Genomic DNA, 13569 nt, shown 5'->3' on the forward strand with positions numbered 1-13569 from the left:
CTTTAACAAAATTTCTGGTGTCTGTGTTATTTTTTTTCCGCATTATATTCTATATAATTGAAATAATACAGGTTGTGCGTTCGTGATCATCAATTGGAAATCCAACCTTTGGTTGTTGATTGATATTGATTGATCCTTGGACATTGGTCTTTGGTACCGTCCAAGTATTCCTTGTATTTGATAAAGACTCGCTATTGTTTTTAGCTTGAGTAAAAATCAAATCAAGAGAGAGATATTAACTCCTTGAGATACTTTTATCTAGATTGAGTCTGCCTGTCTAGTTGATTCTCTAGCAAAGTATTTTGGAGTTAGTCCATACAGATTGCTAAGCGAAATATTGGGTGGTGTTGTTAGACCCACACTTTTTCAAGACCTTTGTTCCCAGTGTATTTTCTACGATTTGGGCACTCATTTTCAAAATGACCAAAACCCTTACACTTAATGCACTGAGGCATATCCTCGTCATCAGTTTTCATCTGTGTCCCTGTTTTTAGGAGGAATACGATTATGAGATTTGACTGATGCTTTTTGCTTATCTCTGGAGAACCGTTTACTTCTCTTCAACAGAATATCCCTAAACTGTCTTGTGATCATCGAAAACGATTTTTCAGGATCTTCATCTGATGAGTCAGTCTCAGAGTGATCATCTTCAGAGATATACACATTTTTACTTTTATCAAGTAATTTTGTGTCTTTTAGTGCTTTGAACGCCACATCCTTAGATTTGGATGAATGCTCGTGATCAAAGATATTAAGCTTTCCGACCAACGTGTTTCTGGAGAGATTATCAAGGTTATTTCCCTCAACGATGGCATGTTTCTTAGAATCGTATCTAGATGGCAGCGATCTAAGAATTTTCATCACAATGTCCTTTTCAGGAATAGTCTTACCCAATGCAAAAAATGCATTAACAATTTCAGAAACTTTGTGATTAAACTCATCAAATGAATCTTCATCTGCCATACGAAGGTTTTCCCAATTGGAATTTAGGTTTTGAAGCCTGGCTTCCTTTTCACTGGTATTTCCTTCTGTTTGAGGGTGAAAATGATTTCTGTTGATTTTGGTAATTTCAGGTGTGTGGGTAAGAAACGAGTTTAAACCCTAAATAATGTACTGCAAGGGAGTACTTTAGATTCGAGAGATCAATCTGCACAAATCCGGCCTAAACCAAGAAATGGTTGTTCCAGACTTGCTTCGGTCACAAAGTGAAGGAGAAGGGTTGATTTTGGGGAGGGAAGCGAAGAGAGTGTTGAGACCAGAATAGTTGATTCTGGAAGAGTAGTTGTTTCACGACTTGTATCAGAAAGTTGGAAGCTAACAGATGGAAAGCTAGCAAATATTTTCTGAGTGTTGCATGCTCTTGACCTGAACTTGTTGTTCGGTGGAAATAGGTAATGCCTATTTATACAAGTCGAAGTGAAACGTACTCTGGTCTCATTAAGAAATGGAAAACGGATGAGTAAATGGAAGGATGTGGTAACCGGTAACGCATGGAATTGATGTTCCATAAAAGAAAGCGTTTCACCATTACTCCCTATATTTACTAACCGCCTCATCCTTGTGATACTTTCTTATAACGGGCGTAGTGTACACCGCACGCTGTAAACCGCCAATCCAATACCCAATGAGCATCCCCCAGTTTGTGACATGCGTTGATGTCTCGAGTGTTTTCATGGAAAACATGTAGCATTTTGTTGTCGTCTGGCAAGTCGATCTTGGGAGACTTGCCGACTTGGTGACCTTCGACGGTCGAGATTTTGCATCTTAAGAGGAAAGGTAGCCGTTGATTATTGCAACCCTTCGTTTGGTAGCCAGTGGCATGAAAGTGTGCTTGGTATGGCTTTAATATGGCCTAGTTTAGGCGCGGCTAAAAGTTAGGGTTTTGGCTTTGTTTAGGTGCGACCAAACTAGGGCCAAAAGTCGCCATGCGTTAGCTGGTAACCTTGGACGGCTAAGATATGCATCTTAGATAAAAAGGTGGTCGCTGATCATTGTAGGCCTTCGTTTTGGCATCCGCATAGGGGAGGCCGGTATGGCGTGGCGCGGCGAGGTGGTTGGCATGCCATTGGCACATGTGGCATGGCATGTCTTGGCGACGTTTGGCGTGGCCAAAACTAGGGTTTTGGGCCAAAAGGTTACCATGCGTTGTCTAGAGACCTTGGACGGCTAGGATTTGCATCCAGGATTGAAGGGTGGCCGTTGATCTTCGCACGCCTTCGTTTTGGTAGCCGCATAGGAAGGCCGACATGGTATGGCGCGACAAGGTGGTTGGCATGCCATTGGCACATGTGGCATGGCATGCCTTGGCGAGGTTTGGCGTGGCATGCCTTGGCGCGGTTTGGCGTGGCCAAAACTAGGGTTTTGGGATAAAGGTTACCATGCGTTGTCTGGCGACCTTGGACGCCTAGGATTTGCATCAAGGATTGAAGGGTGGCCGTTGATCGTTGCACGCCTTCGTTTTGGTATCCGCATAGGGAAGGCCGGCATGGTATGGCGCGACAAGGTGGTTGGCACGCCATTGGCAAATGTGGCATGGCATGCCTTGGCGCGGTTTGGCGTGGCCAAAACTAGGGTTTTGGGGCAAAGGTTACCATGTGTTGTCTGGCGACCTTGGACGGCTAGGATTTGCATCTAGGATTGAAGGGTGGTCGTTGACCGTTGCACTCCTTCGTTTTGGTAGCCGCATAGGGAAGGCCGGCATGGTAGGTCCAAGGAAAATGAAGCAGACGGCTTGGCATAGTGTGGCCAAGGGTTTGGAAGGCTTGGCATGGTGGGGCCAAGGCAGAATGGTGCGAACGACTTGGCATAGTGGGGCCAAGGCAAAATGGTGTGAATGGCTTGGCATAGTGGGGCCAAGGAAGAATGGTGCGGACGGCGTGGCATAGTGGGGACAAGGCAGAATGGTGCGGATGGCTTGGCATAGTGGGTCCAAGGGTTTGGACGGCTTGGCATGCCATTGGCGCATGGTGCGGCCAACATGGCTGGCATGCCTTGGCGCGGTAAACGTGGATGGCATGGTTTGCCATTGGCACAGTGGTGCGGCTGGCATGGTTGGCATGCCTTGGCGCGAAGATGTGGCTGTCATGGTTTGCCATTGGCATAGTGGTGCGGCTGGCATGGTTGACATGCCTTGTGTAGATGGGGCAAAACGATTTGCTGGTTTTCACGGGATTGAGGAGACGAACGTACAGAGGAGACTCCTTGAACCAAGCGAAATGCTCAACCTCACGCAGATGCACTGCAAGAAGGGAGTGCTTTGAATTCAAGAGATCAATCTGTAGTACTCCGGCCTAAACTAAGACAATGGCCGTTCCAGAGTAAATTCGGTCACAAGAGAGGATGGGTTGATCTGTAGAAGGGAAGCTGCGAAATGTGTGGAATCAATGGTAATCAAAGATTGTGGGTGTGTTTTGAATTCTGAATAAGATAAGTTCTGAATGATTGAATCTCTGTTGAGAGTAATTACTCAGATGTTGAGTTAATATCGTGTTGTCTGTGAGACGTGAGATCGTTGTTCTGTATTCAATCATGATTCAGAGACTTATTTATATTGCTGGAATTGTAGACACCATGATCCCATGAAGTATGATAATTGATGGAATCAAAGAGTGGGAAAGTGGAAATCGTGTTTGAAACCAGTTGCTCATCCTGCGGAGACTTGGTCGATTTTCTATCCACTACTTTGTTAACTCCTTCAACTGATTGCACGACTTGCTCACATTCCATCGTGTGTATGAACACACATGCCATAGACCGCCAGACCAAAACCCTAGTTGATATCCCCCAAGTGACACGATTGATGTCTCGTGAACGTGGAGTCTGCAGGAAAGACGTGTATTTAGTCAGTTGCTGACTTCATGGGACGATGAGTCCATGTATTTGCTGAGTTGAACATGATTCTGCAAAATGTTCTGAGACTCATGAATTGAACGTGCCTGTTGAGACAGAGGTATAATTCTCACGTTGAGGTGAGAAAGTAGTGCTCATCTGATGAATTGTTGAATATTGATAGTTGAACCAATATTCCTTGGTTTGAGCAAATATTGCTCATCTGAGCAAGTGTTGCTCGTCTGATGAATTATTGGTAGCGTGACCAAAATAAAAAATTAATTAGTATACTGGTAGTTGAACCGAGCATAATAAATAAGAATACTGATCATGAGATCGTCGTAAAGTTATTAGTGTTTGAGTCGAGAATTATGATCCTTGGACTCAGAAACCCTAAGATCAAGGAAACTTGGACTCAACGAAGGATATTTGTTCAAAAGAAAGGATTTTCATAAGATCAAGGAAAATAACAAAAAATATGATAAAATATAAAACTGGCGTTGGATTGGCCACGGCACGACCGGCCGGCCGGTGAGCCTAATCCCTCAGCACCTTGGTCAATATTCAATTATTTATTATTTTCATTCCTATTTTGCATAGGTTCATCGTTTCGTCGTATTTTGAAATACTCGTTCGTGCGGTGATTGTTAGTGTATCATCGTTGAGTACACTTGCACCTTTTGAGTCGGGGCTTACTCAGAGGTAGTTCAGATGCCCGTGTGTCGAATGTTTATTACTAACCCATGGAATTCTGCTGGGAAAAACCATAGATTGAAGTAATGAAATATTGCGAAAATATTTGAATATTTTCGGAAATTCAGTGGATGAATCCAAGAATTTAAGAATAATTAACTTATGGATCTATACTAGCAAAGCAAGCTGTCTAGGAGCATTAATTATTCTGACATGAGCTTGCTGGAGCTTCATATCCTTTATATAGTCAGGGAAAACTTGTTGTTTGTATCCTGAAGACGTTACCGCTCTATACTAGCAGAGCAAGCTGTCTAGGAGCCGTCAATCTCGTGATTCTATATAGGAATAATTACTGAAGTGTTTAATATTCATTGAGATATGCCGTTGTCTAGCCGAGAGACTACATATCCGCATGTACTCTGAGAGAAAGTATTCTCAGTCAGAGATTCGATGAGAGACTCGTGTCTCAATACTCACATCTGATTGCTGGATCAGGAGTTCGTATAATTATGGGTTTATGATTTTAGCCTTTGTCGAAAATCCACCATATACATTAAGTCCCCTGCTTAGTGAGAAAATCCGTGTTCCTCAGTCAGCATTGAATGGTGATTTTCCGGTCATAAACAATATAGGTAATTGAACTTAGTCGTAAGTTAAGACGTTAACGAATTTCGATAATACGAGCAAACCATGACTTGATTGAAGATCCCAGTGGAATGATAGAGAATCGTTTGATGAGCATAAATTGGTGTTGAACCACTGATTTGGACGACGGGACCTTGGTCGTTTAGGATTCGCGGGTCGGGCCCGAATAAGGAAATCCTTGTAAAATTAGGTTTTGGAAATAAAAATTGATATAAAAGGGAATTAATCCCTTTCTTTTTTTTTATTTTCCACGACCAGCAACATCATCACCTCTCCACCACCTTCACGCCAACAATAGGAGGAGAAATATTTTTCGTCGGAGCTGCAGCTGTCGTCGATTGCCGACCGACCGCCGTCCGGCTGAACTCCGGCCACCACAAATCAGGTAATTTTTTTTTTTTTTTTTTTGCTGATGTTTATATGAGCTTCATGAAGTGATCATGTTGAAATCATATATGTGTGTAGGTGAGTAGGATTTTTGTTGAAAAACCCTTGTTTTTTGAAAACGTATGTTCGTTTGACCCTTAGTTTTGAAAACTAACAATAATCCCTGATTTAGGAGAGATTTTTAATATATGTAGACCTAGGTCCAGTGGTAAAGTTTAGTTTATGAGCTTTCATGTGAACCAAAGTTTTATCATAAAAGAAGTGAGTTTTCACAAAACCGAAATAAACTTTCATTTTAGAGGATGGCGATAGTACGAAGGAAAAGTTATTTTTTATATAATATCATGGTCTGTCCATGAAAAATATATTTGCATACAGAACCGTGACATGCTTTCACGGAAAAGAGTGTACCTTTTTTTACGTGAGTTGTTACTCACTAAAAGTAAAACGTGAGTTATTATTTCATGTTTTGTAAACATATCTTTTCAAAACTGATTTTCTGAATAATGTTCAAAGTAAACAATTATTTATGATGAAATAATGTTTTAGTTTTCATAATTCTATGGTAAATGTTCACGCAATGGAGATGTTCATGATTTTATGAAAAATTTGAGTTTCGTTCATCTTTTGTAGGTTTCGAAGAAACGAACGATTTTGAGGTGTTAACTCTAGCATTACTATCACTATCGTTAGTGGAAGCGTAAAAGGTAAGAGTTAAGAGTTACCATTAGATGCTTGTACTTCCTTGATTTATATCTGGGCGACATACTTAAGTAGAATGTAGTTTGAATTTTACAGCTACTCCGCAAAATGTCCAACTCCCAGGCGAATGATGCTTCGAGAGATGAAATGTGCATTGATGATGATATCTCCAGAGATGAGACATGTATGGATGAGACTTCCATTGGCGAAGAATGAAACCCCTGGAATTAAGAATGTCCCGAATATAGATGATGCATGTTTTTGCGGAGGTTGAGCAGGAAACTGAGAATCATCTCAAATCTCCAGTGTATCGTCTTCTGATAAATCCTAGAAATGTTACTCAAAAGAAATTGGTGACTCCTAAGACAGTGATCCGGTTTTGTCTTGAACGAGGGATCTTCCTTGCATCAATCATAGAGTTTAAGATTTCTCGACGACCTTTGGAAAAGTTCTCTGGATGGGCGAGACATATGCTGGGTTTCCCTCATGTCAGGGCCATGCTCGATCAGGCGCAAGTGACGAGAGCTATTCAGGCTTCTGGAGACTTATTCATTTTCCATGATGCGAGAGGTATTGTGGCTCTACTTGCTCATTGGTGTATTCCCACTAACACCTTTATATGCAGATGAGGAGAGTTTACTGTTACCTTAGAGGATGTTGTAGGATCAGAATCTCGCAATGATAATGTTTCAGCGAAATTATCAATAACACAGCACAACAGCGTCGCAGAACAATTTCAGAAATGATAAAATAAATGACGTCAGCAAAGATCACGAGAAAGATATGATAGTTCTGCGAAAATTAGAGAGTTTGCGAAATTAACATTTGTAAGGTTGCGAGAATGTCGCAAACCATACCCGAAAATAAAGGACAGATTAGCTGTCATCCACTATGTATTTCTTTATAAATAGTCGTTCGAGTTGTAAAGAAAGAGAGAGATCTTTTTTGAGTAAGAAACAAGTAAATAGGAGAGAGAAAGTTCAGAGCAGAGATCATTCTTGATTTCTTTATCTTTTCTTGTAAGAATATTCAAAGATTAATCGATAAAATTAAGAGTGTAAACCTAAAAATGAGTTGATTAATAATGAAAACATATGAGGGGTGTAGTGTAGGATTTCCTGCAACTACATAATGGCGCTAGAAACAGGGACGTGTTGAAGATTATTTTAGAAAAAGCTGAAGATTGATATTGAGATTTATGAGAATTTAGAGTGATTGATTAAGAATTTTCTATAATTTCTGGCAATACTGTTGAAAAAATGGCTAGAAGAAGAAATACATCCGAACAACCGACTACTGTTAGAAGAAGCAAAAGAATTGCTGGAAGAGAAAGAAGTGAAATGGGAGAATCTACTAGAATGAGAAGTAATAGAGAAAATCAAATTCAACCACCAATCCAACAAACACTAGTTCAAGGGAGGAATACAGATTATGATAGGGTGAGCACACACACTTGGCAATCAAATTCGGCTGAAGAAGGAAAAAAAAAAGCAACAAAACAGAAATTATAGACAGGAAGAGAGAAATCAAGAAGCGGATGAAGGAATAATTCATGGAGATGAGGAAATTGGAACATTAGAAACGTTGAGACGAAGAGTACATGAAGAAAGAAGAGCTGAGGCATAAGAACGTGCAAATTTAACTAGGAAAAATCACGAATTAAGGATGGAGAATATAAGACTACAGAATAGAAGATCGAGAAGTATTACAAAATCATATTCAAGATCGACTAGAAGAGAAATGAGGCGAAACTCACCCACAATCAATGCTGGAAACAATATTCAAGAAGAAATATCAAATCCTAATGAAGAATATCGCGAAAATAGAGAAAGATCTGATGATCGTTACGTTCCACAAAATGAAACTTTTGTTGATGGGCAAAATGGTGGAAATCAAGAGAACGGACAACATCAGGGACAAAATGACCAAGATGGCGAAGGAAATCGAGAGGAAGGAAGAAGAATTTTACATGTAAGAGAAACTCAAAGAAATCAACAGACAATTGAAGAAGAAATTGAAAGACATTATGCTGAACAAGCACGTTTAATTGCGAACGTGAAAGATTGAGAGCGGAAATGGAAGAACAAGAGCTTCAGGAGACAATTCGCCAGAACAATCATGACAATCGAGAAAGAAACGTACACAAAACCGGAATAACTAATCTCAATGAGAGTATGATAGAGTAAAGAGGATGGCTGAAAGACAGCGAAGTTGAATTGATAAGAAATGAACAAAATCATGGAGGGGAAAATGAAAGGCATCATCATATGCGAATTCAAGATAGAGGAGGAAGAGAATCGCAGAAGAAGACGAGATGAGGATAATGAAGAAGAAATGCAAAATTTCGCGAGAGAAGATAGACATGAACGCAGAAGAAGAGAGGCGAAATTAAAGAGACCAATGGATCAAGATTCAGGTAAATAAACAAATCTTGAAAGAATTAGAAGAAATGAGAGGAATGCTAAATAATAGAGGAGAAGTAGGTAGAAGACAATTGGATGAAGCAATAGAAGAAGCTGCGAAAACTCCATTTACAAGGGAAGTACAATTAGGAGGAATACCACCGAAATGCAATTTGCCCGCATTAACCAGCATTTTTGATGGAACAACTTGTGCAATTCAACACATTAAAGCCTATGTGAGGTGCATGTTACAATGGGAAAATCATGATCGTATTGTGCAAATATTTCGCATCCAGCTTAACAGGAGAGGCGTTAAAATGGTTTGAAGGTCTACCAAAGAACACAATAACCTCCTTCAATCATTTGCAGACTACATTCTTGGGGGCATATATAAGTAATAATTCCTCGCGACCTGGTATAGAAGATGTGTTTGGATTAAAACAAAGGATTGGCGAAAGTTTGAAACACCTGACTAAAAGATGGAGAACTATGTGTAGCGAAATGGCTGGCCGTGTAGATGAGAGATATCTTATATTATCATTTATCAATGCTATGTTGCAACAAACCTATTGTATGTCCAAATTTTCAGAGTCAAGAATACGATCACAATGACTGAATTGCGAAACTTCAAGAAGAATACATTGCTCTAGAGGAAAGAAAATGAAATGGAATCATATCCAGTTGCGAACACCAGCTCACAAACAACGAATGCAAGCTTATTACCCAAGCTAATAAACACAGTGGCGAATACTTCGCAAGTACAACAAGAGAAGGTGACAAGTAACAATCAACAGAAACTGGTAGCTATGGGAAGCCGAGATCAAGAAGAGTATGAAAGAGAAAGAAATTTCTACAATCGTGGAGGAAATAACAAGATTCAAAGACTCGATCAACCGCAAGAAACTTATGGAGGTCAAAGACAAAACTATAATAGAGGACAAGGAGGTCACAAGGTAGTATGGGAAGAAATCAAATGATGCCACTCTAAATGCAAGTGTGGAGAAGATATGGGAAGCTATAATCTTGATGGAGAATATACCAACACCATGGAACATGGGAACGGAACCACCTCCAAACCACAGAAGTCATGAGTTTTGTTCTTATCATCATTTTCATGGACATACCACAAATGATTGCAGAAATGTAAAAAGAATTATTTTGAGAATGATAGATCAAGGAAAACTAAACGACTTTCTGGTAGGGCATCCACAATCTCAACCACTGCCACCACCACCACAACATCACAAATGAATACGATGAAAAAGAAAGAAACATTCTTCATAGAAGTTTGGTGCAAAAGAAAAAATCTATTCTGTCACTCTATCGTACATTCATATAAGACAATTGAAGATTTTCATGATAATGTTTTGAGTAGAGTGTTCGCAAGAGATAATGATGGAAGAGAAATTATGAATATTGCGAAAATCTCGCCACTAAGGAATGGAAGAAACAGATCATTTCTTTTACCGCAGAAGAAATTCCCGAAGGAGAAGAGGTGCATGACAATCCATTGGTAGTAAAATTAGAAATTAATCCAAAACCGAAAGAAGATGAGGATGATGAAGCTGAAGATTCATGGGAATCAATAGAATTCTAATGATACTGGAAGCTCTGTGAACATCTTATTTTATCATACTTATAAAACCATGGGTGGAAGAGATGATGATCTTATACCATCAACATATAAGATATATGGTTTTAATGGTACTGCTAACAAGCCTAAAGGGGAGGTTACTATGCGAATTCCATTGAAGGGAATATCTTCTGAAATCTTATTTGTGTCGTTGATGTAGAATCACCCTACAATGCGTTAATTGGTCGACCTTGGCTACATGGGATTCTAGGTGTAGCTTCAACTTTCACCAGTGCATCAAATTCCCTCACCCCAGTGGTGTAGGAATCATAAAGGGAGATTGGGTTGAAGGAAAGAGGTGTTACGAAACTGAGATAGAATCTTGCGAAGGAAGAGCAAACAAGAAGGAAAATTGGCGACACAAAATCAAAGATACACAAAGAAGTGAGAGGTTGATGGTGGATACAATCGAAAGGAAAGGAGAAGAGATGTTGCGAAACTAATGCTAGCTCAGAAAAAATAATGAACATACCACTACTAAGGAAGCAGTAGCAGAAAATAATAAAGAAGCAGAGGATGACAAAGGTAATAAAAACAAGAAATGTATGAATGATTAAGTTGTTGCGATACTCTCGCAATAAGAAAATTCTCAAAAATACATTTGATTGAATGGAAAAATTGAGATTGCGAAATTCAGATACAATATGATGATTTGCGAGACTCTCGCAGAGATAATGAATTTTACAGAAGATAATCAGAGAAAAATGACAAAAGAGAAAGGGCAAACCTTTATGGCGTACACCCTAGTTCGCGAATACAATTTCGCAAGAGGCAAATGTAAGACCTAAAGTACGTCATATAAGGGGGTACCTGTTGCATGGCTCAGGGAAAGGCTACACCGCCACCGGAACCTGAGTCATGGAGATTTGGGGTCAATGAAGCCCATCCGGGAGAGGCACCTTGGATTCTCAGCTTAAGCATATGACTTAGGTTGGGCGACTAAGGTAATAAGGACTCTCCCAAGGAGTGCAGATCTGATCAAGGCGCCGAGGTACACGGTTGAGTCAAGAGTGCCAGGACGTTTGAAGCGTACTTTGCCATTCTTGACAAGTCTTGGCTTATACTGCACTCGGCCTGAAGAAAACCCCACTTAGGGTGCAGTCTCGTAACCATAACCCTATAGGTAAAAGGGATAAGAGGCTGCGAAAACAACTGGTTGTTGTTAAGACTGGATGGGAGGAGCTAACCTTGTATGGTAGAAGTACGCCTCCTTGAAGGGGCAACCAGGGGGGAGATAAGGGCGGCACCCTCCATTAGGGAGCTGATAAGTGTCTTAAGACGCAAATGTCATGATTTTTATTCGCAAGGATATTAAGGCTTGTCATATTTGTGCAACAATCCTGAAGAGGCAATAATACAAAAGAAAAGGATAAGACGAGATCAATGGGTTTTCGCATGAAAGTGCGAAGACGTCCTGCGATTTCGTCGCAAGACGGCAATGTCATGGGGCTTCATTTTCGCAAGAATATTTAGGCCTGTCATATTGTCGCAACATTCCTGAAGAGGCCATAATACAAAAGAAAAAGTTAAGGCAAGATCAATGGGTTTTTGCATGAAAGTGCAAGGACGTCCTGCGATTTTGTCGCAATGACAAGAGGTGGCATAATAAGACCTTTAATTAGGAAGGCAAAATAAGACCACACAGGAATGAGATTTTGAAAAGAAACAAAATTCACTTCGCATAAGATTGCGAAGTTTATACATAATAATGCGAAATAAAATTGCATAAAAAAGAAAAATTTATAAAATCTCTCATTTGGATCAAATAACAGAGGCAAGTATGGGAATGAATGAAGTTAGAAAATGTTACTTGTTTCCATATGATAGATTTACACAAAGATTCAAAAATTAATGATTATATTGATTAACTGAGTTGCAAGGAAGAATTGTTTTAATGAATGCAGGTCAAAATGAAAGAAACACAAATATACATAAAGAAGGAATAAATGTACAAGTATTACAGAGAATCAAAGAAAGAAACAAAGACTACTTCTTAGTTGATCCTTCATTATCTTCATCAGACTTGTTCCCTTCTTCGTCTGCGTCAGAATCTTCATCACCATCAGAACCTTCATCACCATCAGATTCTTCATCATCATATTCGCTATCAGTAATAATCAGACTGGGAGTACTCTGTGGGATCTCTTCCAAGAGACAAGGATAATCAGAATGAGGGATATTATGATCGTCACAAACCATTTGGATAGTTTGATTGAGAAAATGCATAGCATCATTCTTAAAATTCGCAAAATAAATTCTTTCTCTCAAACTTTTCTCTGATCAGTATTGTGATGATCAATCAATCATAATTTCGCTAGGTCAGATTCTCGCAGGTCTCCCTATTCCTCTTTATAACCCAGATCTTCCTTTATTTTATGAAATTCTCGCTCACTCGGGATTTTCGCGAGCTATCTTCCAACTGAGTGGGGACTGCATCCGTCTGATGCTAGAGTTCGCTAATCGTGGTGCTAGTAGAGGATATATTTACTCCAAAGAACTTAGGGATCCTAAATTCGCAAATCTAGAGATAGTTGCTGAAAAATACACAGTAGCGAATTTCTTTGAGAACTATGAACTTATATCCATGAAGAAAGAGAATACTCGCTGGGGTATTCTCTTAAATAGGAAAGATAACATTGATGAAGCCAAAATTCTCATGCAAGATATTGATTGTCATTCTGGTAAAAACACAACTCCTCGCCAATCCAAAGATGATAAATGGTGTGTTTTTCCTTTCATGCTAAAAGGACCCTACATTGCTGGGTCAAATGTTCTTCCTGCGAATCTCGCTGCTTATCAACCTTGGGTCTTCTCTTGGCCCGAAAAGGAGAAAGAGGTATGTTTCTTACCGTTTAACTCACTTTATATTTCTTTATTGATTTTTATTATTCTGTTCGCTAACTCTTGCGACATTCCGCAGATTCAAAAACTGAAAGATAGCTATAACAGGACTGGGAAGTCTAGTACTCTGTTATCTCTTCGCTCATACACAGATGAGGTAAGAGATTTTTTATTATAATTTTAAACAGTATACTGTTACTTCCATACTTCCGTTTCTTATTTCTATCCGTGTGTGAAGATTATTGTTGAAGTAGAAGAATCTGTCGATGTTGCGAAGATTGGTGATAAAGGTAAAGGTGCTCTTCGCAGGGAAAAATCAACTGGTCCTCCTCCAAAGAAAAGGAAAGTTCGTTATTCTTCTCCTTCAAATATTCTTCCTCACGAAAATTCCGAAAGTGACAAGGGTGATGAGGACAACGATGATCTTGCTGCAAGTGA

This window comes from Papaver somniferum, chromosome 1, assembly GCF_003573695.1.
Source record: "Papaver somniferum cultivar HN1 chromosome 1, ASM357369v1, whole genome shotgun sequence".
In the NCBI taxonomy this organism is placed as follows: Eukaryota; Viridiplantae; Streptophyta; class Magnoliopsida; order Ranunculales; family Papaveraceae; genus Papaver; species Papaver somniferum.